Below are 26448 nucleotides of genomic sequence, written 5' to 3' on the forward strand. Positions count from 1 at the left end.
TTATGTAATAATATATATCATATAATAGCATATATTTAATATTTTATGTATTACAATATACATATAATTAACAGTTATATATAAAAATTATATTCATATATATATGTAACTATATTTATATTTATTAAATTATTTTGTGTACTGTTTCGTATCTTTAATTCAAATGATCAAATTGTATTTTGTTATTTCTAGTTATAATATATATACTTATACTTATTTTCATTTATATATACATATATGTATATAATTATTTACAACAATAGTTCGTGAATCGTCGGGAATGGTCGAAGGTCAATTGAATTCATGAACACAGTTCAAAAATCTTGAGACTCGGTTTAACAGACTTTGCTTATTGTATCGAGATCATATGAAATTAAGTTTAAATTTGGTCGGAAATTCCCGGGTCATCACAGTCCGAGCTCTTAACATGTTGTCCGTACGAACCTTACGTCACAGATTCGCGACGCACAACTTGAAGCATTGAAAGAAGGGAACATTTTTACTGAGTCACTTAGAGGACTGGATAAGAAATTTACCATCCGAGAAGATGGAACCCAATACTTCATAGACAGAATCTGGGTACCGAAATTCGGGGGATTGAGAAATCTTGTGTTAGAAGAGGCTCATAAGTCACGATACTCAATTCATCCTGGATCAGACAAGATGTACGAAGATCACAAGGCGCATTATTGGTTACCCAACATGAAAGCTGACATTGCTACTTATATCGGGAAGTGCTTGACTTGCACTAAGGTCAAGGCTGAATATCAGAAACTGTCAAAACTGCTGACACAGCCAGAGATTCCCTAATGGAAGTGGGAATGAATTACCATGGATTTTATCACAAAGCTACCAAAAACAGTGGGAGGTTATGACACCATCTGGGTTGTTGTGGATCGTCTCACTAAGTCTGCTCACTTCCTACCGATACGAGAAGCCGATAAGATGGAAAAGTTGGCACAAGTTTACATAAAGGAAGTTGTTTCTAGATATGGTGTACCTGTGTCCATCATCTCCGATCGCGATAGTCGTTTCACTTCAAGGATCTGGCAAACCTTACAGAATGCAATGGAAACCCGTTTAGACATGAGTACAACGTATCACCCACAGACTGATGGCCAAAGCGAAAGAACCATCCAAACATTAGAAGACATGCTGAGAGCATATGTTATTGATTTCGGAAACGGATGGGATAAACATCTACCACTGGCAGAATTCTCATACAACAACAGTTACCACACGAGCATAAAGAATGCGCCTTTTGAAGCACTTTATGGTAGAAAGTGTAGGTCTCCCTTATGATGGACTGAACTAGGGGATAGTCAACTTACAGGTCCTGAGATTATGCACGAAACTACTGAGAAAATCGTACAAATATAAGAAAGATTAAAAACGGCTCAAAGTCGTCAAAAGAGTTATGCCGATGTTAGAAGGCGAGATTTGGAATTTCAGATTGGAGACAAATTCATGCTTAAGGTATCACCCTGGAAGGGTGTAGTATGTTTTGGTAAATGAGGCAAGCTAAGTCCAAGATATATTGGACCATTTGAGATTACCGAAAGGATTGGACCGGTAGCATACATACTGAAACTACCGCAAGAACTCAGCGAAATTTATGACACTTTTCACATTTCTAATTTGAAGAAGTGCTTATCGGACGAAAGTGTAGTGATTCCTTTAGAAGATATAAAAGTTGATACTAAGCTTCATTTTGTTGAAGAAGTGATCATGGACCGTGAGGTCAAACGATTAAAGCAAAGCAGAATTCTGATAGTTAAAGTTCGATGGAATGCCCGTAGAGGACCAGAATACACGTGGGAGCGTGAAGATCAGATGAGACTAAACTATTTACAACTGTTTCCTGAGGAGACAACTTCGGCGAACGTGCACTAAAATTTCGGGACGAAGTTTTCAATAACAGGTGGGTAATGTAACAACCCTACTTTCTCTGTTACTTTCGTTACTTGACTGTTAAATTATTTAACGGTGATTATGTGAAACTTTATGTATTTAACTGATTTAAGTGCATACTTGATCCTTAGTGTATTACTTGAATTAATATGATAATATTAATTGATGAACTTAATTCGGATAACGAATTGCATAGAAAACAACCCAGTTACGATAACCGCCTAGAAATCAATCGAACCACGGATGTGACGACCCGGAAATTTTCGACCAAATTTAAACTTAATCTTATTATGGTTTTAAAACGATAAGCAAAGTCTGTAAAAATTGAGTTTCAAAATTTTTGAAACTGATTACATAAATTCATTTGTCCTTTGACTACTCCCTACGATTCACGAACTACTGAGTGTAAATAAATATGTAAATATATATATACAGGTATATAAAAAAAATGTAAAAGTATATATATAATAATGTGAAATAATAAAAATATAAATTAATTAGTATGATTAAATATGTAAAATAACATATAATATAATAAGATTATTATTAAAAGAATCTATATATAAGCATATATATAATTACTAAATTATTATTATATGAAAGATGTATGTAATATGTTACATTACAAAGATATTAAAATTAATATAATTACTATAGTAATATTATTATCACTCTCAATATTTGTTTTTATCAACATTAATATTTCTAATATCATTATATAAAAATTTGATATATATAAATATAAGTAATATTATTAATATCATTATTAATATTAATATAATTAGTATTATTATTACTATTATTATTATCATTAATAATTATATTATTTTTATTATTATCATTTTCACTAATATTGTTATTGTGACTTATTATTTTTATTACTGTTATTGTTAATATTATCATTATCATTATTAATTGAATCATTATTAATATAATTATTAATTATTAATAATAAACATATAAATTCAAATGTATGATCTTTTGGAATCCATTTCAAATACACATCACGATCCCACTGTGGTTAATTTTGTTTTCTGCCTCAAGAATTGTACAAATCAATCTTATTGAGATCAAAACCGTTAGCAATACATATCAACTTTAATTTTTATTTGTCACTACTTCATTGTCTGCTCGAATATTTTCTATTCCTTTCACAATCAATCTATGAGACCTTTTGTATATATCAAGTTCAACCATATCTATCTATTTTCCTCACTCTCTTATATCCACCAACGAAACCACCTTATTACAAACCACATTATAACTACTCAAAAGCTTTTGTGTTTTCTGTTTCAAAATGAATCATCATATTATCACCACGACCATTGAATAATCCATGATCTCAAAATCTCAAAACTATCACAAATCACAAACCATCGACCATCATCAAACACTGGTTATTACCTTCTATCAATACTGTTTTGGTTTCTTTTTCTTCTGTACAATCGACACCCAAGCAACTCCTCTTGTTAAACTGCTGTTATTCGATCACATGTCTGCTACCACAGCTACATTCATGTTCCTGTTTTTGTTACAACCATAACCACCGTGACTACCTATATATATATATTTTTTTCTTTATGTTTTCTTTCAAACACCCAAAACAATCGTAATTACTGCTAAGAATTGCTGTTTCAACTTCGCTGTTTCTGCTGCTCATATTATTCTATTTGAAGCCAAGCCAAACAACCACCTCACATCCACCCTACACCACCTTTTCTTGTTTCGTTGAAGACCATTCAAACCTCATCACAAAAACCGCCACTTACATCGAGCTCCACATCCTAATCACCATAAACAACCACCATCAAATCACACCATCGAACCAAACTACTACTCTTTTGTTTGTTACTACTGCTGCTATTTATTGTACTTGGTCCAAGGAGAATTTCGAGATAGATAAATAATGTGGTGATTAACTAATGTGACTCGAGCAATTTTATATATAAGAAGGAAAGGTGGCGGCCAATAAACTTGGGCCAACTTAATTATATTAGAGATAAAGCAACCAACACCTACCATTATTCGATTCCTGTTTCAGCCTTTGCTTTCTATTTCAAATTAATATGTAATGTCATGTAATACCACTTAAACCACCACTAGGAATTAAGATATATACTTGAATGCATTTCCTTCTTTTGCCGACATTTACCAATCAATAATATCCACTTGCTAGCCTTTTCAATAGTGGGACACATGGTGATATAATTAGGCGAATTTTTTGGAGTGTTCATTTTTTTCTAGCTGTGGCCGACAGCAGCAATCAAAACAACCCCACAATTCATATTTAATTGTTTCATGTTAGCAAGTCTTTGAAACTTAAACTAGAGACCGAGAACTAAGTGATTATTGGATCACGTTTTGTTAATGGACCGTGACACAATATTTTTTTCGATAACAAGAATGATGATGATATGGGACGAACGGTTGCTGCATAACCCAAACCTTTCTTGATTATTAGTGGACCTTGAAGATCCAATTAATCAATTAAATGGGTTTCATTTTATGGGCTTTGGATATAATCTAGACTACTAGTGCTAACCTCCTTGTCTAGTAATCGAATCAGGCGGTTGCTTGCTACACGATATTGTGATGATATGTGAGCTAAATCGTGATGCTAGATGATGACATGTAAAGAAAAGAAAAAATGGATAACAGATAGATTTGGGTTATAAAAATTTATTCGGGGTATTAAATCAGATAAAATGAAATGGAAGAATGGTTAAGATGTTATCGGGTTAGCGGGACGTCGCGGGTTCAAACCCAGGCTTGGACATTCATTTTTTTTTGACTACTTCTTTCTTTGAGGTAGTTTACTTATTACTTATTACTCATTATTATTATTATTATTATTATTATTATTATTATTATTATTATTATTATTATTATTATTATTATTATTATTATTATTATTATGGTTATTATTATTAAGGTTACTAAAATTATTATTTTCAATAATAACATGTAATTATTATTATTATTATTATTATTATTATTATTATTATTATTATTATTAATGATAGTAATAGTATTATTATTAAAATTAGTATTATAATTAGTATTATCATTATTATTATTATTATTATTATTATTATTATTATTATTATTATTATTATTATTATTATTAATATTATTATTATTAATATTATTATTATCATTTTTTGTTATTACGAGGATCATTATTATTATTATTAATAGTATTGTTTTTGTAACAAATTATTGATTTTTGATATAATACGAATTACAAATAGATATATATATATATATATATATATATATATATATATATATATATATATATATATATATATATATATATATATATAATTTAACATAACGATATATATGAATATTGATTATTTTACAAAATAACCATATATAAAATATAACTGAAGATATAAAATATAAATGAAATATATATATTTATCTAACTACAACACTTAATATACATAAATATTATATAAAAGTAATTATGTGATTATATGTGTTAATATATATACTTGATATAGGTTCGTGAATCCGAGGCCAACCCTGCATTTGTTCAATATTGTCATATGTATTTTTACTACAAAATACATTAGGTGAGTTCATTTGATTCCCTTTTACTTTTTACATTTTTGGGACTGAGAATACATGCGTTGTTTTACCACTGCTTTATTAAATGCTTTTGAAATATATTTTGAACTGCGAATACATGAAATGCTTTTATAAATGTTTGACGAGATAGACACAAGCAAAACATTCTTCGAATGAATTATTATGCAGACAGAAGTTCTGCGGATTATTATTGAATTATGTGGACATGATAATTGCCACCATTGAATTATGTGGACATGATAATTGCCACCATTGAATTATGTGGACATGATAATTGCCACCATTGAATTATGTGGACATGATAATTGCCACCAATTGATATGAATGTCATGTATCGAGAGAATGATTTTATACACAGGTTATGTGTATGTTATTTTTGTGCACGAGATATGTGTACGGTTACTAAGATTTATGAAAGATGATTTCGTACATGAGAAAGGTGTACTGTATTTAAAAGATATCGCATGTACATTACAGGTGGGTATAGGATTCGGGCCCATTTGTACCATGCAGCATCTAAATCTTGTGGTCTATCAAAATGATGAATTTTATTATTTTATGATAAACTTATGAACTCACCAACCTTTTGGTTGACACTTGAAAGCATGTTTATTCTCAAGTATGAAAGAAACATCCCGCTGTGCATTTTCTCATTTTAAAGACATTATTTGGAGTCGATCATCGCAATGGAACCAGATGTTGGTGACTTCGTCCAGACGGATTAGGACGGGGTATGACATGTAGTATCAGAGCGGTGGTCTTAGCGAACCAGGTCTTGCATTAGTGTGTCTAACTGATAGTCGTTAGGATGCATTAGTGAGTCTGGACTTCGACCGTGTCTGCATGTCAAAAGTTTTGCTTATCATTTCCTGTCAAAAATTACCTGCTTATCATTCTTAAATAATCACATACTTATCATTCTTAATCTAGACATATCTTACTGCCTGGATTGCATGAATAGTGTACAGACAAAAATTCATATCTTAGCGTATTTATTACTGTAGACTTTGCCTGACAGCTTCCGTAGATTTCTTCGTAACTTATGGGATTTTAGTATTATATATGCATATGTAAATTATGTATTGTAGGGTACTAATCTACATCCTATAATATATTTCTTATCTAAAAGTCCTTCATCTGATCGTACGAGGTGAATCCCCCAACCCATTCGAATTCCTCGGATTCCGATAGCTATTCCGATATGGAGTTTCACCTATCAGCGTCACTAGAATGAATCAACCAATCGGCCATCCTCAATTCATCTGATGAGTTCGTAGTGGATTTAATCAATGGAGACGAGAAGAAGGCGATACTTTACATCAACCAAATTTCTCTTGGCGATGAACCTGAAGCACTTACCGGCAAACCAGTTCGAAACGCCATCTTCACTTTCATTTCTGGGGTATCTCGCCACGACTATATCACAAGCCAGATTCTAAACCTTATTCATCCGCTCGTTCCGACCGACAACCATCCCGGAATAATAGAAGAAGTCAACAAACTTCGCGCCCGAGTTGTAGCCTTGGAAAAGATGGTGCAAAATGTACCAGCTTCAACAGCATCACCGGCACCAACAGTACCATCAGTAACAACACCAGTACCACCAACAACACAAGTTTCAACATCGCATGCCTCAACATCTCATTCTGTACCTCGAGTATAATCATCGTTCTACGTATCGTCCTACATCAATTATCTTCGTTATTCATGGCGATTAAGTAATCTCTAAATGTTTTAGAGATTAGGTATTCTAGTTCTAATGGTAAACCAAATGAGTTTAATATCATATTAACTCAATGAATACATGATTACATCTGAAGAAAATATATATGTATATATGTTTTCATAAAGATTTTAATTAAAAATTCTTTCGTACAAAGTGTAAATTGTGAAAATATTTTAACGGGTAGGTAATACCCGAGGAATATTCAGATTTCACATTAATAAGTTACAATGTACATTCTTCGAAGCTGATTCAACAGTCGTTTACTATCCTACTTACATCCACCGTTATACAAATCCGTTCACCACAGAATAACCATATTCATCCAATTTCATATTTGGATTTTTATTTATCAGAATCCAACAAGTGGCATAATGAAGAAAAACATTTGACAAAAGAAAATTTGTTAGAAACAAACAAATTAACTATGAGGAATTTTGTTAAGAATCCACGCTAACTGTTCCTAGCTAACTGTTCCTAGCTAACTGATTACATTTTATTTATCGCAATTTAATTATCGCAATTTACATTCTCGCAATTTTATTTATCGCCATTTAATTTCTGTTATTTACTTTACGCACTTTATTTATCGTCATTTAATTTCTGTTATCTATTTTTACGCACTTTAAATATCGGGACACGTATACAAGGTTTTGACATGTCATATCGACGCATCTATATATATTATTTGAAATCACCATAGACACTCTATATGCAGTAATGATCGAGTTCTCTATACAGGGTTGAGGTTGATTCTATAATAATATATATACTTTGAGTTGTGATCGAGTCTGAGACGTATACGGGTCACGATACGTATTAATTAATTCGAATATTATATATTAAACTATATATGAATTGTTGGACTGTTACTGTGGACTATCAACTGTGGACTACCAACACTGGACAATTAAAATGAATTAAAATATTGATTATAACATATGAAACTAAACAATTCTTCAAGTTTGCCACTTGATTTCATCTTAAACCTCAATTGTATCTTAACGATTACAATCTACGTTCAAACCATTCATGATTCTTGAAAACACCTCGATTGAGAGGATGAACCAACCGCACTTCGTCTACGTAAGGAAAGATTGACGCATATAGATATGCACCTAAAAACACTCGGAACTTGAGTAAACGTTTAAACCGTATCTATGCAAACTCCTTTGGCGTCATCATTACCGAAAATAACTTTGCAATTCCCTTTCAAAATAGCAAATTTTGTCACAGCTCCAGCAAATTAACTTCAACTTTTCGTTCGAAACAACCTTATTATAACCTTGATATATATGCGTGCTCATTCATTGTTACCAGAGAACCTTTTATATTCCACCATACTACCATCAGCATTTAATCATCTAAAAACACAATTCTCCTGAAAACATCTCAGATTGATAACCGACAATTCAGGTATGGCTGCATTAAATGCAAACGAAACAGTAAAATTATAGATGGCCTAAATGGCCAAGAGTTTGATGATAAAGTATGGAGTGTTGGGAACGCTCGATCGAAAATATGGTACTGAAAAACGGATTGAGCTAACCATAAAGGAGACCAAGGACAAATACAAGGACCAAATTCTATATTAAAGAATCCAGGTAACGCCAGATCCAATGAAGTCTTCAACGAATATCTTGCTCCGAAGTCATGTTAAAATCTTGCGGAAAAATTTTTCTTCATCAACCTTCGAACTTAGAAATTCCAAAATATCATCATAAATATCTTCGATATTTCTGAGGATATTTTCATAAATATTCTTGTCCGAAATTATCTACCTCTTCGTGTTTAATGTATTCCATTATATTGGAAACTTCTGTAAAATCAAAGTATAAATTATGAATGAATGGTGGAGAAGTGTTGGGAATTGAAGCATGGGTTAGTATAATATAATGACGCCCGGCCAACGTGATTATATTACAGTAAGTCATGCTGAGTTTCTAATGAAACGTGATGATGGTTCACAGTAAATCATACCATCATCATGTGTCGTGTTACATAACTCTATCATTCTACTTAACTTCTGAACATATCAAGAAACTGTATTCTTGATGATTCTACCTTCCGAGATGTTGATAAATTTGAAAATCAAATCGTGCTACTACCTTTCCTTTTTACCTCGTATATTATGATAATTCGAAATTCTATACCTACAAATTCTGGACCATTATTCGCTTGATTTAAAGTCGGGAAGAGAAAACAAGAACATGAAGCTCCGATATAAAAGGGAAAATATAAAGCCCAACAACAACACCGAAATTACAAACTGTGGATATCAGTGCGTATAGCAATATAAAGACACGGGAGGATTATGAATACAATAATCCCTAGAGCATAATAGAAATAAACAGATTCTTCAGGTAGGAGTTGGAAAAGAAGAACGATCATTGCGATAGTTAGAATAAGAACAAGGATCAAAATAGGGTTAAGCATTTTCATAAATCTTTTGAATTTGAGAATTGAGTATAGAAGTGGTGAAAACAAATGGACCGGAAAAGGTAAATTTATAATGGAAATATCAGACAGAGTAATCAAGGCAGATCACCGTATTTAATTATAGAGATCTTAATTTCCATAAATCCCGAAGAATCAAATCTTTTAGATTTCGAAGATTTTCTTTAAATCCCTTGAATTCCGGAATTCAACCAAGACAATGTCAAAAAAAAAAAAAATTTAAGACGAAACTTTAGTTATTAATTTCACTCTTTTGTGATAGTTTCATTCGTACTCTTCGAATAATCGAATTATTTCATCCTTATTACTCAACGGTAATAAAACTCTAATTATCAGCTCATATGAGTCATGAAAACATACTTATTATTATTCATGACCATCCCACTCAAATTTCGGGATGAAATTTCTTTAACGGGTAGGTACTGTGACGACCCGGAAATTTCCGACCAAATTTAAACTTAATCTTATTATGGTTTTAAAACGATAAGCAAAGTCTGTAAAAATTGAGTTTCAAAATTTTTGGAACTGATTACATAAATTCATTTGTCCTTTGACTACTCCCTACGATTCACGAACTACTGAGTGTAAATAAATATGTAAATATATATATACAGGTATATAAAAAAAATGTAAAAGTATATATATAATAATGTGAAATAATAAAAATATAAATTAATTAGTATGATTAAATATGTAAAATAACATATAATATAATAAGATTATTATTAAAAGAATCTATATATAAGCATATATATAATTACTAAATTATTATTATATGAAAGATGTATGTAATATGTTACATTACAAAGATATTAAAATTAATATAATTACTATAGTAATATTATTATCACTCTCAATATTTGTTTTTATCAACATTAATATTTCTAATATCATTATATAAAAATTTGATATATATAAATATAAGTAATATTATTAATATCATTATTAATATTAATATAATTAGTATTATTATTACTATTATTATTATCATTAATAATTATATTATTTTTATTATTATCATTTTCACTAATATTGTTATTGTGACTTATTATTTTTATTACTGTTATTGTTAATATTATCATTATCATTATTAATTGAATCATTATTAATATAATTATTAATTATTAATAATAAACATATAAATTCAAATGTATGATCTTTTGGAATCCATTTCAAATACACATCACGATCCCACTGTGGTTAATTTTGTTTTCTGCCTCAAGAATCGTACAAATCAATCTTATTGAGATCAAAACCGTTAGGAATACATATCAACTCTAATTTTTATTTGTCACTACTTCATTGTCTGCTCGAATATTTTCTATTCCTTTCACAATCAATCTATGAGACCTTTTGTATATATCAAGTTCAACCATATCTATCTATCTTCCTCACTCTCTTATATCCACCAACGAAACCACCTTATTACAAACCACATTATAACTACTCAAAAGCTTTTGTGTTTTCTGTTTCAAAATGAATCATCATATTATCACCACGACCATTGAATAATCCATGATCTCAAAACCTCAAAACTATCACAAATCACAAACCATCGACCACCATCAAACACTGGTTATTACCTTCTATCAATACTGTTTTGGTTTCTTTTTCTTCTGTACAATCGACACCCAAGCAACTCCTCTTGTTAAACTGCTGTTATTCGATCACATGTCTGCTACCACAGCTACATTCATGTTCCTGTTTTTGTTACAACCACAACCACCGTGACCACCTATATATATATTTTTTTCTTTATGTTTTCTTTCAAACACCCAAAACAATCGTAATTACTGCTAAGAATTGCTGTTTCAACTTCACTGTTTCTGCTGCTCATATTATTCTATTTGAAGCCAAGCCAAACAACCACCTCACATCCACCCTACACCACCTTTTCTTGTTTCGTTGAAGACCATTCAAACCTCATCACAAAAACCGCCACTTACATCGAGCTCCACATCCCAATCACCATAAACAACCACCATCAAATCACACCATCGAACCAAACTACTACTCTTTTGTTTATTACTGCTGCTGCTATTTATTGTACTTGGTCCAAGGAGAATTTCGAGATAGATAAATAATGTGGTGATTAACTAATGTGACTCGAGCAATTTTATATATAAGAAGTAAAGGTGGCGGCCAATAAACTTGGGCCAACTTAATTATATTAGAGATAAAGCAACCAACACCTACCATTATTCGATTCCTGTTTCAGCCTTTGCTTTCTATTTCAAATTAATATGTAATATCATGTAATACCACCTAAACCACCACTAGGAATTAAGATATATACTTGAATGCATTTCCTTCTTTTGCCGACATTTACCAATCAATAATATCCACTTGCTAGCCTTTTCAATAGTGGGACACATGGTGATATAATTAGGCGAATTTTTTGGAGTGTTCATTTTTTTCTAGCTGTGGCCGACAGCAGCAATCAAAACAACCCCACAATTCTTATTTAATTGTTACATGTTAGCAAGTCTTTGAAACTTAAACTAGAGACCGAGAACTAAGTGATTATTGGATCACGTTTTGTTAATGGACCGTGACACAATATTTTTTTCGATAACAAGAATGATGATGATATGGGACGAACGGTTGCTGCATAACCCAAACCTTTCTTGATTATTAGTGGACCTTGAAGATCCAATTAATCAATTAAATGGGTTTCATTTTATGGGCTTTGGATATAATCTGGACTACTAGTGCTAACCTCCTTGTCTAGTAATCGAATCAGGCGGTTGCTTGCTACACGATATTGTGATGATATGTGAGCTAAATCGTGATGCTAGATGATGACATGTAAAGAAAAGAAAAAATGGATAACAGATAGATTTGGGTTATAAAAATTTATTCGGGGTATTAAATCAGATAAAATGAAATGGAAGAATGGTTAAGATGTTATCGGGTTAGCGGGACGTCGCGGGTTCAAACCCAGGCTTGGACATTCATTTTTTTTTTTACTACTTCTTTCTTTGAGGTAGTTTACTTATTACTCATTATTATTATTATTATTATTATTATTATTATTATTATTATTATTATTATTATTATTATTATTATTATTATTATTATTATTATTATTATTATTATTATTATTATTATTATTATGGTTATTATTATTAAGGTTACTAAAATTATTATTTTCAATATTAACATGTAATTATTATTATTATTATTATTATTATTATTATTAATGATAGTAATAGTATTATTATTAAAATTAGTATTATAATTAGTATTATTATTATTATTATTATTATTATTATTATTATTATTATTATTATTATTATTATTATTATTATTATCATCATTTTTTGTTATTACTAGGATCATTATTATTATTATTATTAATAGTATTGTTTTTGTAACAAATTATTGATTTTTGATATAATACGAATTACAAATAGATATATATATATAAATATATATATATATATATATATATATATATATATATATATATATATATATATATATATATATATATATATATATATATATATAATTTAACATAACGATATATATGAATATTGATTATTTTACAAAATAACCATATATAAAATATAACTGAAGATATAAAACATAAATGAAATATATATATTTATCTAACTACAACACTTAATATACATAAATATTATATAAAAGTAATTATGTGATTATATGTGTTAATATATATACTTGATATAGGTTCGTGAATCCGAGGCCAACTCTGCATTTGTTCAATATTGTCATATGTATTTTTACTACAAAATACATTAGGTGAGTTCATTTGATTCCCTTTTACTTTTTACATTTTTGGGACTGAGAATACATGCGTTGTTTTACCACTGCTTTATTAAATGCTTTTGAAATATATTTTGAACTGCGAATACATGAAATGCTTTTATAAATGTTTGACGAGATAGACACAAGCAAAACATTCTTCGAATGAATTATTATGCAGACAGAAGTTCTGCGGATTATTATTGAATTATGTGGACATGATAATTGCCACCATTGAATTATGTGGACATGATAATTACCACCATTAAATTATGTGGACATGATAATTGCCACCATTGAATTATGTGGACATGATAATTGCCACCAATTGATATGAATGTTATGTCTCGAGAGAATGATTTTATACACAGGTTATGTGTATGTTATTTTTGTGCACGAGATATGTGTACGGTTACTAAGATTTATGAAAGATGATTTCGTACACGAGAAAGGTGTACTGTATTTAAAAGATATCGCATGTACATTACAGGTGGGTATAGGATTCGGGCCCATTTGTACCATGCAACATCTAAATCTTGTGATCTATCAAAATGATGAATTTTATTATTTTATGATAAACTTATGAACTCACCAACCTTTTGGTTGACACTTGAAAGCATTTTTATTCTCAGGTATGAAAGAAACATTCCGCTGTGCATTTTCTCATTTTAAAGACATTATTTGGAGTCGATCATCGCAATGGAACCAGATGTTGGTGACTTCGTCCAGACGGATTAGGACGGGGTATGACAACGGAACACCCGATCTTGCGTAAATAATTAATTTTAATAATTATTAACTTTAAGAAAAACTAATTTAATTTATTATTTATTTAATGAATTAAACCCGGTGGATTGCGTTTCAACAATCGGTTAACGTTTCAAGGATTCGGTATAGTTAACGCAACTGGAAACGGGCCACATGATCACTTAAAATAACGAGACGAATGATATTCCACCGCTAATGATTATATTATGTAAATATTATGTTCTAAGACTACTTTTAATTTATTCGAATAATTTTTATGAATTAAAAACACGTAGAATTCGCTAAAACGCTCAGTTAACGTTTCAGTTTGCGTTTGCGGTCAACGACACAATAGAGTTACTAACTAGACCAAATGAGCCCATGGAACCCCTATTTCAGCCCCATGGTCGAAATCCATCCCGGGGGGGGGGGGGGGGGGTGTTTGTGCAATATTTTGAAACTTGTATTTCACTAGGTTATATTTGTTTCCTTATATCATTCTAAACCTACTTGCAGCTTTATTTTTCTTTCCCTCCTTCTCCCCTTCTCCCTCATGATAGCCACCATCAACACCATACTCATCGCCACTCTTCAAGGTCAAGATCACCATCAAAAACTTGCTTGATCACAAAATCGAATACACACTCGCGTTCTACTCGATCTCCTCTACATCTTACACCGTGTAATTGCTTGATTTAGGTAAAAACTCTATGAACCCTAATTCTTAATTTTCTGATTTTCATCAATTACATAGTGTACAGGAGTCTAGTGCTCAATTGGTTGCGATTACATGTGTAATTAGTCGTTAAATTGCTCGGTTGTTGTGATTAGGGTTAATCCCGAATTTAATATGCACGATTACAGAAACTTAACTTTGTTGAATTTAAATTTTATAACATATTTAGAATCCTCTCGAAAAATTAATAAATTTAGGCTTTGGATTTGCGGATTTTCGTTACCGTATGTGCAAGTTATGATTAATTGAAGTTTTGCTAGGGTTTGCACGTAATACGAATTTTTTGGTGTTTGTGCTTTATAAATGATTTATTTATTTATTAACCATTGGATTCCTTGTTAAAAACCACTAAATTTGGACTTAAGAATCATGTTAAACAGTTATGTATAGCTCTCGGTGTGATTAAACGAATGTTCTTGACAAAACTTATTTGCTAGGTAACCAAAAACTGATTTTAAAAGTAATTTTAAATGAGATTTTGAACCAAGTATTTGCATATATGTAAAATTCATATGTTTTAGATAACTTTTCATCTAGGCCTGGTGTTATATGGATTTGTATAGCTTGTGTAATGTGCATGCCAAAATGATGACCCGTATTCTATCCAAATCAGCTAAGTATGCACCTTTAGCTCTATAAATTGACTTGTGATTGATTTGAGAACTTGAGCTTCTGGTATTTAAACTTTGTATGATATTTGACCAAAGTCTAGTTTATGGCAAACCTTGAAACCTGATGTATTATGCACAATGTGGTCAACGATTTGCTAACTACTGAATTGAGCTGAAACAGAAGGTCTGAATTTACAGAATAAACTGTACCAATTGGCTAAACCAAAACATCTCATCTTTTGATATGTGTTAGTTTAGCTTGTCCTTGAACTATAGCCACTGACCTTGCTTGTTTTGCATGTTCCTAGCTCCGGTTATGACCATTTTGAGTTTGATGCGCAGATTATAACTGTTTCGGTAAACCTTGTCTGAACCTTATCTGAAACATGACTTGTAGGCATCGTAGGAGGGCATGACTAAGCTTTTTAGAAACGTTTATGAGTCCACTTATGATCTGAAGTTTGCCATGTTACCATGACTTATGTGTTGTGATTTATGTTCGTTGTTTGCAAGGTGTGCATGAATTCTAAGTTATACGATAAACTGTGAACGTGTACTTGACAAACCGTGAACTAAACCATGTTAGTTGACCTAGTATTGACATGTTGACTAAGATTGCATGACCTACTGATGTGTTGACTTTGGTTAACCACCTTGACCAAGTTTGACTTTTGGTTTGACTTTTGTTGACTTGCATGAACTAGTTGACTTTTGATTACATGTTGAGTCAGTCTGAGCACTAGGACTACGCGTACACTATGGGTTGACATAGTGTGACTTATGTACTTACCTAAGGTAATCTAATTGATTAGGTTGCATTACTTAGTCGTAAACCGTACACGTTGTTTTTGCTTACTTTGCTTACAGAGCTTTTCAAAGGTGAGTCTACAGTCCCAATTTACTTTTCACAAGGGATGAGATAACAGTTGTTTCAAATGTTTTACATATTAGGCGCGAGTACTTAAAATGACTATACATATGGGTTCAGATCAAAAATCCCTTAGCTTGATTATATTAATAACTTTACGTAAGCTCGACTTATAGGGACGGTACCGTTAGGTTTGACAAACCTCGCCCCAACACACGGGGGTGCTTATTTAGTTGTAACTAGTACATTTGATCGGTGTATGCTTAGAAAGGGTAAAAGGAAGACGCGTAGCGAATGAGCTATCCGTAGGTTAAAGTCTTGTAATCAAGTGCTCATGACAAATGTATACTTTTACGATGTTTTCAATGAAATCTCGTGGCCTAACTTACGATAAATGTTTTACTAAACCTGTAGATTCACTCAACAATATTGTTGACTTTTCGCATGTTTTTATCTTAGGTCCTTAGAGGTATTGCTTCCGCTATCCGATGTCTATACGCTTGTTTGTTGCATACACTGGAGTGAGGTCCAGCATGATTATTCATTTCTTATTTCAAGAACTTACATTCGCATTTAAAAACCATTTACTTTAAATAATGTTTTGGGATTATTTACGTTGGTCATTAAAGTTAAATTGTTTTTGAATTACTTTACATTTAATGACATTGCTTTTTGAAATATAATGCAAATGCTTTTCGGAAACGTCTCATATAGAGAGCGTGACTGTTAACTGTGGGATTAGAGTTAATACGCCGTTAGTCGATTCTTACGGGGTATTACAGAAGTAAATATCCGTGAATAAATAATGATATCGATCTACATAACTTAAGCTTTTGAACTTCATGAAGACCGTTGTCGTTATAATTATACTATATTCTTTATAAATAAAAAACCACTGTTTCCGTGGGTAACAACAAAGAATTAAACGACATGTTATCATCAATCAACTAGATTAATCATCAATATAATTAATTATATTTAATTAATAATAATATCATGATATATCCAAGTGCAACCTTGGATACCAACACTTTACGTTACTTGATATTATATTATATTTGTATATTTATATTACTTAAGGAAATAAAATGGAATAATTATAATTTATATATAATTAATATTTAATATTGTATATGTAGCATTGTTACTTGAAAATAACTCCCATGTTGTTGATTCCCTTTAAACAAGGATCTAGTTGTAAAGCCTTACTTAGAGCACTGGAAGTGGTGACTGAGGTCACTTGACATGTCAGGCCTGATTTGCTGAGTCAGAAAAAGTGGGGAGTGGTAACCTATGTCACTTGGGCATGTCAGTTTTTATTTTTATTATTATTTTTATAATTTTAAATATAACATAAATTAATAAAATTATGAAAAATAACATGAACATAAATAACTTTCATTAAAAATTTAAAAAAACATTAGATTTCCTAAAAATAAAAAAACACACGATTAATAAAAAGAAAAAACATTACGATTCCTAAAAATAAAAAGGAAAACATTACGAACCTAAAATTAAAAATAAAAACATTACAAATCCTAAAAGTTAACCCGTCCGATCGAGCCTTTCACGGGGTTTTAGGACTATTGTATCCCTAATCACTCTCGTCGTGCGGGTAGTGAGGACGTGGGCGGCGGATGAATTCACGGGACCATATGTGGATACAATACAAGTCGACAGACTCGTCGTTGAGTTTTGCTTTCCCGACGAGTTCTTCCCATTCTTCTTCAGTCGTGAGAAACTCAAGGTTTGAGTTTTTGGCACGGTGTACATAAAATCCGAGGCCTCGAAGTCGACATGCTCTCGTATGTAGTTGAACAAACGCCCTGTGTCCCACCTGTTAACGTCGAGGGACTCGAACGGAGTTAATTGCGAGTTGAAATACGACTTCCAATCGTCGCTGAGCTCTCCACCGTGGTAAACATTTAACTTGATAGTGCAAGAATTCATTTTTTTTTTTTTTTTAGTTTGGTGAGTTTGGTGAGGAAGTAGTGTGTGTATATGTTTGAAGGGGTTTGGTGAGGATATATATATATAGATAAAGTGAGGGAAAAAAAAAAAAACCATTGAATACGTCGCGGTGGCGACTGACCGAAGGGGGACGAGCTCAACCGACGGGAGCCGGGAGTGGGGCGACGGGCGACGTGCCAGGTGACGGGGCTGGAACGGGCTCCCACTCCTGGTGCTCTTATATGCCCCCGTCACATGATGCCTCTAACTTTTCCCTCCAATTTCAAATTCAAAAACAAAATTGAAAAAAATGAAACAAATACAAGTGTCTTAATTCTTTTATACATATATCATCATTATTTGTAATCAACATGCTTATATTTCCAGCCATCGTGACACTAATGGTACCCCTTGAATTGAACCAGTTGTTAGACAATATTGAACAACATATATAGAGTGGAGGAAGATCACATAACAGAGAAATGGTCCAACTGATCTCATGTAACTTATCGTTTTACATTATCCGAGTAAGCTAAAGGGTTTTATTCACTCAAGTGGCTTAACTTGACACGTGGAACGGATATGATCGGGTGATAGGAACTCCTTTAGCGGTCCTTCATCAGTGACTCCTATCTCGCTGTTAAAAAAATTAAAGTCTCCGAGAATAACCAATCGAAAATCATTTAAGCTTTATAAGTGCAACAGCTAATTTGTAAAGGACATTGTTATTTCCTCTTTTTAATTAATAAATCCACTTTTAACTGTGCATTAAGTATTTATATTGTATAAGTGCGTAATACACATTTATAGTAGATCTATCAATTTTATAAGTAAAAATATCACATCCATTTATAAACCATCATGTGTATGACCTATTCCTATTCCTATAATAATATAACAGAAATGTTACACCCACTTTTCTTTGTACCAAAAAATACTCACTCGCTACTTGGAGGGTAAATTTGGAAAAAAGTGATAAGATAGAGTGTAAATTTGAAAGAAAAAAAATAGTTTTAGATGTAATAATGCCGCGAAGCAACATAACTCAAAACACATTAATAAGTTTTTTGATTGGGCCCAAATGGGCCAGGCCTCACTAGTTATAACTACTACAAAAAGGTAATTAACTTCATATATTTGATTACAATTATTATTATTATTAATTAATTATTATTATTAATTAATTATTATTATTAATTAATTAATTATTATTAATTATTTTATATTATATATATATATATATATATATATATATATATATATATATATATATATATATATATATACACTACAATATACTAAAAGAGGTGATGTTGCAGGTCGTTCCAAGCACACAAAAAAAATGTCGTTTGACACTTACCTTTCACACTACAAATTTTCATTCCATCCCCCAAGTAATTCAACTCTTACACTTTTTTTTAGGAGTATAAACTGTAAATTTTGATTTTTAATCTAAACCAAAAAAATAACACCCACCATAAACTTCCACCGCCGTTATCTCCGTACTCGACGCGAGTTAAATTTCACCGCTAACACCATTAAACTTGAAATAATTTTACGAATAAAACGAGACTAACTATGTTCGAAACGGACACTTTTTCAAAAACGCTAAGAACACCGACATCTAAAACGGGTCTTAACACATTAGCCGTTTCCCTCCTCTGTACGTACACAACGCTATGTTAAATATGAATATGCAAGCCGAAATGCCCCGCCGCATCGCGCGGGCTGAACCGAACTAGTTATAACATATTGACAGTGATCGTAAAAATATCTGTTCCATGAACATATAACTGGGAATACTTCGAACATCCAAATTGCAAATCAGCGTAATAAGAAAAATAACACATGAAACACGAAAATACATAAATTATTTGTCAACATTGAAGCATGATGCTGGGAATACTTCTAATCGACTTTCGTGGAGGATGTGATCATGGGAAGCAATTTACATGTGTTAAAAATTGACAAGGTAATTAAATATTTCCTTATATATTAGCCCAAAATAAATGGAAGCAATTAATATAATCCACGTGGAGTGTCGTATCACTATTCCACGTCAGTGAGTGGGTATTATTTGATGGGAAAAAATGGACATAGCATTTATATAAATATAATAAATATAAGTAATAGTAAAAATAACAATAATAATGTGAAAGCCTATCTACTTTCGTAGCAATAAATAAAATTTCCAATAATCCATATGATGTGCCCATATTGGTTTTACATATGTCAACGCCATGCCAACAAACTATAATGAATGAGGCCAACCCTGACAAGGGCGGACCTTTGTTGACACAAAGGAGGGCACCCGCCACTCTAAAATATTGAGTTAGAACTACAATCTTCTCTATATTTTACAAAGCATGTGAGGTTAGTCTGACATGTCAGTCTGATATTTAATCTGACAATTAAAATCCACGTGTAAATTCAGTATTAATTACGGATTAATTCTGTTAATCCTCAAAAATTACCACGTGTCCAATGAAACAGCACATTACGCTTAAGATTTACAATACAAAAACAAAATTCAAACCCCTCCATCTTCTAATACCGCACCCCTCTCTCTCTTCCCCCTCTCTTCTAAAACCTAAAACCTTCTGCCTTTTCGCCAGAGATTATGGCCGCCCACTGCAGCAATCGACCACGCCACTAGCAGTAATTTATCCATTACAATTTTAGGCACCTAATGGTATAAATTTTGTAATCATCTGATTGTATTTATTTTTTTGCCCTAATTTTCTCTTTTGATTAAACGACGGTGAAGACGATGGCTATGACATCGTACCTTATATGGTCGTCGTTGTGGCGGTTTATGACATGATCGTCGATGCCGTAGTTGGTATGGTTTTCCGCTGTTACAATCACTCGATGGTATTGATGGAAACATAATAGAAGCGTAGATGAAAGTCTATCGTTATTGTGATGTTGCTTCTGCCACTAGGGAACACTCCATTCTTTTTCACGGGTATTTTACTACTACCTATTGAGTTCATCCTGTTATTGCATTTTGTCACAATTAGTTTTTCAGTTGTTTTTTATCGGACCTCTAGGGTTCCTGTTTCATTTTTTAGAATCTACGTTTCGAATCCTGTTTCATAAATTATATATTATTAAGATGATACATTATAATGTGCAAATTCAATTTATTACTTCACATCATGCATCGGTTTCACCAGGCTTACTAATTTATATAAAAGGATGAAGTATCCCATTGAAGGATTTTGTGTGCTTATACACCTGGTAATATAAAGTTCCTTTTTTTTTTGGTTTTATACTTTATTTATTATTTGTTGAATATACAATGAAGTTCTTTTTATCATGCATAAGCTGTTTTTATGCCTTTGATGACTGCATAATGCTTTGATTGCTATATGGTTACCTGTCTACATTAGTTAAAGCAACACATTTCATTTCTTGCAACAACCTTTTGATGATTGGCCAACAGAATATCAAAATGCCATAAGGATTCAAAATAGTGATTTTGGATGCAATCAAGTTATTGTTTGTTATGATGGTTTCGTAAACCGTCCTTAAATTAATATAGTACAATGTAACTTTATTGTTTAAGTCTCTAAATGTGGCAAAATGGGTCGGTCGGAATGGTTGGGTAATGGCTCAAAATGTAGTAATTTTTGATGTAGTTTGGGCAAGAACATTTCTTTTACGAGTTTTCAAACACAATTAGCATTTTAAAAGTATCAAGGTGATGATGATTGGAAATTGGTTTCAAGTTTTCTATTTTCATATTTTAACGAGTGATTGAAAAAACTAGAAGCATATAATTTCACTAGACATACACTTGGTACTACCTGTCTAAGTCATTATGATTAAACTTTAGCATTTTATCCTGCTTACATTATGATTATGAGATTATAAACTATTTCCTTTGTACATTGACTTGACTTGCGCCTTGGAAGCATTTTGATCAGATCTTTCGAAATGGGAAAAAGGTTACATTATAATTTAGATAATATTTTTTAATGATAGTAGTTGACTGACTAATGAATACAACCTTGTGCATCGTTTATTCTACGTTCCAGATTCTTTTGTGATTATGTTTTTTTGTCATCATATTAAGGCTTTACTTAAATAGAAAAGTACATGATTTTGATTAATTGTTTCATACGAAATTTGATTAATTGTTTCATCTACTCACAATATGTCTTTCAATTACAATTAAAACAATCGATTATGGGCTTAAATTTTACGTTTAGTAAGGTTGGTTTGATGAATAAAGATGTTTTGATTGAATAATAATTATATTTTTGCACTCCAAGTGTTCGCTTGAATGCTTGAATGAAACACTCTATGTGCTTTGTTCATTAATAATAACATATTGTTGATAAAATATTATGCTATACTTTGTTGATTGCATATATGTGTTAGTTTAGCTTATAGAACGATTTTAAGTTTATTTGGAGACATTTATTTTGCCAGCACACAGACTTGATGAACAACTGAATTGTTCTAGATGCATTCCGATTTTTGTTTGTTACTAATTGAGTGTATTTAGTTATAATTTTTTGACATTTTAATAGGTATGTGTTTAAAAATACAAGTAATTTTGATGAAACTGATTGATCATGCTCATAAGCTCATTATATATTCTGTTTATTATGGTCAGGTCTTAACTGTCCAGGCTTCAGATTTGTCAATTGAGGATATAAGGCTAACATTACTTGCTCTATCTGCACTTACTTCTTCTTCTTTTGTGGTCTCATTAGCTTCTTCACCGATGAGCCCGTCTGATGAGTAGAGACAATGTGATTATCGTGACCACACGTCTATCTTCGATGTACATCGGGGAAGTGATCTGGGCCGTACACATATGTGGTTAAAGCGTAGAGTTCCTCTAGGGTAAGACTTGTCGAAATAATTCGTGACGTTGCCTCAAAAGAATATTTATTTACGGTTACATCAACTTTTTAAATACAAGTGTGTTCCTTCACATTCGACATGGTCAAAATGTGTCGGGTTAGACGAGACCGTACGTTTTTATTTTTCAAGATAGACTCTTTATAGAATATTTTTTTGTCATTTATACTTGAACAAATTTCTAATGTAAAGTATTCTCTTAACATAGTTAATGAGCTTTATATCTTGGATTTGAAATACATCATATAGAGGTACTCTGAATATAAATCAACATATGTGCAGAATATCCTTTTTCATGTCATCATATACGAAGACAACACATTATGCCTTCTCATCCAACTCCTTAACATGAACTGCATATGCAACATCTCAAGTTTGGTAACTTGGAAGGTAGTGTTTTTTTTTTTTTCAAAACATGTTTCCCAGCACAAAGTATTACTGTATAACTTGTGTTTTTCTTAATCATAATTAGGCCATGGTGAAAATTATTAGGTATCTCGCTGTCATGTAGAACCCCAAATGTTATCGTCCATGTGGTGGCCTCTCTAACCACCGTTGCCGCCATCACCGCCGTCACAATCGATTGTCGAGGTAATAATTACTCTCATTTTTAATGTTTTTTCTTGCATTCTTTCTTTTTGTTGGTACGTAGAAAAAGTTACCTGTTATAAAGCTACATGTAATGTAATAATGCTACAAAAAATATTAGCATAAAAGTTAAGCTGCTATAATGCTACATGTGATTATTTGTTTAATTGGGTGGGTCAGTGAATAATAACCAACATGTCGATGTTTACGGGGGTTTGGATATTTGTATCAATTGTGCCGGTGTTCTAACTCATTTGTATCAAATGCTAAACATCTTTTGGGCGGGCATTTAACAACTATTAACTGATTGCTTCAGACCAAACAACCTTTAAATATGTCACGTGACAGGGATAAAGCAGGTTACTTTGAAACAAATTGAAATTGTATATGTCGGGTCAAAAGTTGAAATGCTCAATGTAAGTAACTTAAAGAAATGAATATTTTAAGTATTTCAGATTAACATGAATCTCAGTGTTTTATAAAAGTTGGAGACTGTTTTCTGGTGGACTGTTACAGATATTCAAGTTGCATGGTAGAAATCTAAATGTTTTACAGATAGTCGGCATTTATCAAGCACTTAAAACATCTAAATATAACTAATCTTTGCATCATTAAACAGTAGAGGTACTTTAACGATTTATATCATCAGTGGTTGATCTGTCTATCAAATTCTTGTCTACTAACCTTATTGGGGTATGAATACATGGTGATGAAGTGACAAAAGGTTGAAGATTTGATTGATTTAAGAGTTCACCGGCGATGGTCACATTGCAGCCTGCATTTCACATGACGACATTTTTAGACAGCGGGTAATGCACATTAACTGTTAAGGTCTAAAAAATTTATATTTTACTTTTTACTTATTTTTTCAGTATTCATTTTCATACAGTTCGCTAAATGTTCATAATTTGTTGTCTTTCTATGGTCATGGTTATGTTGATGCTCATACAAATTCATGGTATTATGGTTAATTTGATCTACCAAATTTTTAAAATTAGTTTCTATAGTTCATGCATATAATGTTGTGCAGAAGGTACATCGGGCTCCAAAGACTTGTGACAGACTGCAGACAAGGTTCTTTACAACTATTCGGTTTGTGCTTTTTAACCAGTTTGTTGGATTTCAAGTTTTTGTGTTCGTATATCATGTTCTTTGTGCAGGTTTCGTAATGGTTCCGACGTCTTGGTCAATGTAGCATATGCTGGGGCGCATACAAGGTAAATGATTTTGCAACTGTAATATTTTGATCATAACTGTAATGTTTTCGGTTGTTGACAAGGTAAATGATTTTGACATAGATTGTTTTGTCTGTGTCTTTAATATGGGTACACAAATCCTCATCCTAATTAAAATGTTGATGCATTTTATTTTAATAAAGAAATTTAGTAGGTTGTGAAGACTTAACGATACCTCTGACGGCTTTAGACCCATTTGATTCCGTTATCTTACTCTAATTAAATGTTGATTTACATATTGAATGTTGCTAAGTTTTTATGACTATCTGTTTATGTCTGGTCAATAGGCTCGAAGCTCTTAACGGGAAGAGGTCTGGAGTGGTGCAGATGGTCAAGTAACGAGAAGAGGTCTGGAGTGGCTCGAAGCCGTTCAGAATTAGTTAATTTTTCATTTGTGCTTCCAAGTACTAAAGTGGATGTATATGATGGCAACATCACATTGGAATGTATTTTCTCTTTAACTTTACATTTGTTACCAACAAGTTGTGTAATAGCCAACGGGGTCATTTTGTACTGCTTAAAATGAGTAATGTTTTTTACGGGTCAAAGCGGGTCATCTTTATACAGGTCAAAATGGGTCATCTTTTTACATGTCAAAATGAGTCATTCTTTTTACATGTCAAAATGAGTAATCTTTTTACAGGTCAAAATGGCAACATTTTACATGTCAATATGGGTCATCTTTTTACATGTCAAAATGGGCATCGTTTTACTTTACAACTACCAACAATAAATCATTATTTCATTCTAATAATATTGATTCATAGAATTTACCAAACCTAATTTTTAACATTTCATTACTTTTATTACCTATACTACCCAAATGTTTCATCAAAAACTACTATCATCAATAGACAATGTGGTACAAATATTACCAATTACAAAACCTTTTTTTAGAGCTAACGTGCAACGCACGGGCTCTTAAAATCTAGTATTTATATATTTTAGGGGTAAAAATAATAGATGTATTTTGTTAGCCCTCCTAAATTGCAGCTTTGTTTTTCCTATTTTCAGATTTGTTTTTCTTATTTTGATAACTGAACCGTCCTTGACATGTTTCTTTCTCCGTCTTTAAAATCCTCTTTCTTTGATTCTTATTACCCAACTGCAAAAGAGTGAAAGACAAGGAAAAAGGTGGTTTGCAATAAAAAATACAAGTGCTATTGTCCACACGTCTAGTTGCTTTCAAGTTGAAGAAACCCCAAAATCCTCATTTTTTGATTCTTATCATTGTATGTTTTTTATTGTATTGTAGTTCCAAAACAGACGCTCACCATTTAATTTACATATTTATAAATGCTTTAATTTTCACGAAGTCTTATGGATAATTTGGTGCTTTATATTGAACGAAAAATTGCTGAAAAGTTTAATTCGAA

The 26448-nt window shown here is 31.7% G+C and overlaps 2 long non-coding RNA genes across 6 annotated transcripts; both read left to right on the forward strand.

The window, feature by feature from the left end:
• The first annotated feature begins 20953 nt into the window (after positions 1–20953).
• LOC139899435 (uncharacterized) lies at positions 20954–24592 on the forward strand. Of its 5 annotated transcripts, none has more exons than XR_011777497.1 (6): positions 20954–21339; positions 21551–21614; positions 22999–23231; positions 23532–23639; positions 23722–23840; positions 24553–24592. It is a non-coding gene; the product is annotated as an uncharacterized lncRNA (long non-coding RNA). The 5 variants fall into 5 exon arrangements; XR_011777501.1 differs by having other exon boundaries at positions 23742–23840; XR_011777499.1 differs by having other exon boundaries at positions 23099–23231.
• LOC139899434 (uncharacterized) lies at positions 24590–25715 on the forward strand. Its single transcript, XR_011777496.1, has 3 exons — positions 24590–24646; positions 24868–25054; positions 25360–25715. It is a non-coding gene; the product is annotated as an uncharacterized lncRNA (long non-coding RNA).
• Positions 25716–26448: the final 733 nt, after the last annotated feature.

This window comes from Rutidosis leptorrhynchoides, chromosome 3 (assembly GCF_046630445.1).
Source record: "Rutidosis leptorrhynchoides isolate AG116_Rl617_1_P2 chromosome 3, CSIRO_AGI_Rlap_v1, whole genome shotgun sequence".
NCBI lineage: Eukaryota > Viridiplantae > Streptophyta > Magnoliopsida > Asterales > Asteraceae > Rutidosis > Rutidosis leptorrhynchoides.